At 49.6% G+C, this 3162-nt stretch overlaps 1 long non-coding RNA gene across 1 annotated transcript; it reads left to right on the top strand.

Annotated features, from left to right (window-relative positions):
• The first annotated feature begins 243 nt into the window (after positions 1-243).
• On the top strand, positions 244-2938 carry LOC125543661. Its single transcript, XR_007298647.1, has 2 exons — positions 244-725; positions 2577-2938. It is a non-coding gene; the product is annotated as an uncharacterized LOC125543661 (long non-coding RNA).
• The last annotated feature ends 224 nt before the right edge of the window (positions 2939-3162 follow it).

Here is a 3162-nt window from a genome sequence, read left to right as displayed (position 1 = left end):
ATTTGGTTTCCCAATTTGCCCCTGGAATTCTTTTAGAGGAACAACAAGATTAAATAAAAGCATTCTAATTCAACTATAAATTTAAACAGTTCCAATTGGCCTAAAAACTTTTTGTGCCACCCCACCATAATGCAATTAAATTATGTGCTAAGTTTCATATTTAGCAAAATTCATTGGGTATCCAAATTATTGCAAGACGGTAATAGCAAAAGAAATAAAGCAAAAAAGGGGGGAACCTATCTACTGTTGGGCTGGACCTCAAGTGCAGAGGAAGGCCCAGCCCAACTGGGGGTCACCTCCCACCTCCGCTACAGGGGAGGCAGGAGACGTGGCGACCATCGGCCATGGCGCCGCGGTCTCGTGGCACGCATCCGCGGCGTCCCCCATCGCCTACAAGTCATCGGGCGCACCTCCCTCCCTCCCCGGAACCCTAGCCCCCAAATCACAATCGTTTCCTTTCCCCTCTAGTTCGATTTGAACTTATCAGATCGCGCGGTGACCGCGGCCCCCTCGTCGTTGTCGTGACCACCGTTGTCGTTGTCGCGCAGGAAGACGTCTAGGAGGATCCCCGCGTTTGGCTTCTTCCGTTCAGGGAACCAGCTCGAGCCGGGGTGTCGCGTAGCCACAGCCGTCGTCGCCTTCTTCGTTCGGCAGCCCACATCTCGTCGCCCCAACCGCTGCTCTGGCCCGTCCCCGACCTCCATAGCCTCGTCGTCGCGCTCAGGGTGAGTCCCTCCTCCTGTTCCCCCTTCTCCCCGCTCCATTTCGCTGTCGTAACGCCGCGTCCGCGCTTTGGTCGCCATGGAAGGGAGCTTGCTCCTCGCGCACACGCACTGCCTCGCCTGGCCGCGCCAAGCCGTGCCTCGCGCCGTCCGTGTGCGCGCTCGCCTACCCCTGGCCATGGCCCGCACACATAGCGTCGCGCCCGTGCTATGCTGCTGCTGTTGCTGACTGCTGCCGCTACCGCCGGCTTCGCTCGCCTGCGCCACCCGCCCTGCCTTGCGCCGCTGGCGCCTGGCCACTTCAACCAGGCCACTCCTGCCTAGGGCCTCGTCCTGCACCCCCCGCCCCGTTCGCTGGGCGATGGCCGCCGGCGCTCCTTCGGGAGCGGCCGTGCGAGCCCCAGCCGTGGCCTCGGGCCACCGCATGATTGGGTCGTCCTGGGTAATCGGGGGATTATCCCCTATTAGTTTTTATTATTATTACATTATTTGGATGGTCGTATGACTAGTGGCCCCCATTGCTATTTATTCTAACTTAATTAAAGTCTAAACTAACTCTAGTCACTAACAGGTGAGCCCCCACATGCCAAGTTGACTAGTCAACATTGACTTTGACTGCTGACTCAGCACACCCCTGGGTCCCATTGTCAACCTCACAAGCACACTGCTATGTACACTTAGCATTTAACATTAAATGATTTTCGAATTAATTTATATCCAGGAAATTTAGAAATTCATTTAAACTTTAGAAATTCATATAAAATAAACCGTAATTCGGATGAAAATACTTTGTACATAAAAGTTGCTCAGAACGACGAGAGAAATCCGAATACGCAGTCTGTTCGCCCGCCACACATCCCTAGCATATCGAACCTGCAACATTTTACCTTCGGTTCATCTGTCCGAAAACGCGAAACACCGGGGATACTTTCCCGGATGTTTCCCCTTTCGCCGGTATCACCTATCCCTGCATTAGGTCACCCCTAGCACAATGTATTGCCGCGTCTTGCTTTGTGTTACATTTGATTGCTCTGTTATTGATGTGACAGCGGCCCGATCTTTCGATGAGAGTGGGGATAATTATCGATTTGGTGGATTTTGACATTGACGATCCGGCTATACCGTACCCGACGATACGCCTCGACAATCGCTAAACCAATCTCCGATGGTTATTGACCTTGCCGTAGGCACGATCAACCTGAACAACGAGGTTCGAGTTCCTGCAAGCAACCGAAGAACCGGCAAGAACAAAGGTGAATTGCAACTGAAATTGCGGATAATAAACTGAGCCCACGAACTAGATGAAAAAGTTGGGGTTCCACTGTGGATCTGACAAGGCGGTAGTCCTACACGTCTCGTAGATGCGAATTGTAGCGATGGCTAGACAATACAATAAAACCCGAGATCTAAACCTAACAGTAGCTAACTATTTATTAGAGTACGGCCGCCTGCGCGGACGAATCCTGGTCGGCTACGACTTGAAAGAAGTCAGAATCATGAGCCGGCCCACATGTAGTTTATTTCCTGGTTTAGCTGTTGACGGTGTGGGCTGCACGCGGACGTGGCCTTCTCCGGTCCAGGAAGCCTAATACTCCTTCTCCTCCTTTTGCACTTTAGCACGTACGTGGCTAGGTACCTTCTTGCATGTCAATAGTGTTGCTGCTTGTGGAATCAACGTGCAACATTTTTCATCTTCCATCTGCATGCGGCTTTTCCTCCTTATCTCTTCAACACCTTCGTTCCTGAGTACAAGTAAATCCAAACATGAGTGTAATATAATATTCTCATTAGTTAAATCATATGTACAAAGGAGCGATAGTACCTGGTCATTTATCTGTCTCGCTCGTGCTCTAGTCATAGGTCCAGATGGAATAACTGATGTCGCGGTGGGTGCAACTGTGGCAGAGATGTCCTCATCATCCCCCCCTTCTTGAATTGAAGTCGCCCTCGACGGTACCTCTTCATGCTCTCCCAAATAAGGTTTTAAGTCTGCAACATTAAATGTGGGACTAACCCGAAATTCTGCAGGCAGATCAAGCTTATACGCATTCTCATTAATTTTTTCTATCACCTTAAAAGGTCCATCTGCACGAGGCATTAATTTTGACTTTCGTAAATCAGGGAAACGGTCTTTTCGCAAATGTAACCATACTAAATCACCTGGTTCAAACACAAGACTTTTCCTACCCTGACTACCAGCAAGTTTATACTTGGCATTCATGCGTTCAATATTTTTCTTAGTCATCTCATGCATTTTCAATACGAGCTCAGCACGTTCTTTAGCATCAAGGTTTACCTTCTCCGAAGATGGAATGGGTAATAAATCAATAGGCGCACGAGGTATAAATCCATAAACAATCTCAAAAGGGCATAACTTTGTGGTAGAATGAACTGAACGATTATAAGCAAACTCTACATGAGGTAAACATTCTTCCCACAT

This window comes from Triticum urartu, chromosome 3 (assembly GCF_003073215.2).
Source record: "Triticum urartu cultivar G1812 chromosome 3, Tu2.1, whole genome shotgun sequence".
Classification (NCBI taxonomy): Eukaryota; Viridiplantae; Streptophyta; class Magnoliopsida; order Poales; family Poaceae; genus Triticum; species Triticum urartu.
The sequence above is the reverse complement of the archived record's forward strand: the minus strand, read 5'-3'. Positions and strand labels throughout refer to the sequence as shown.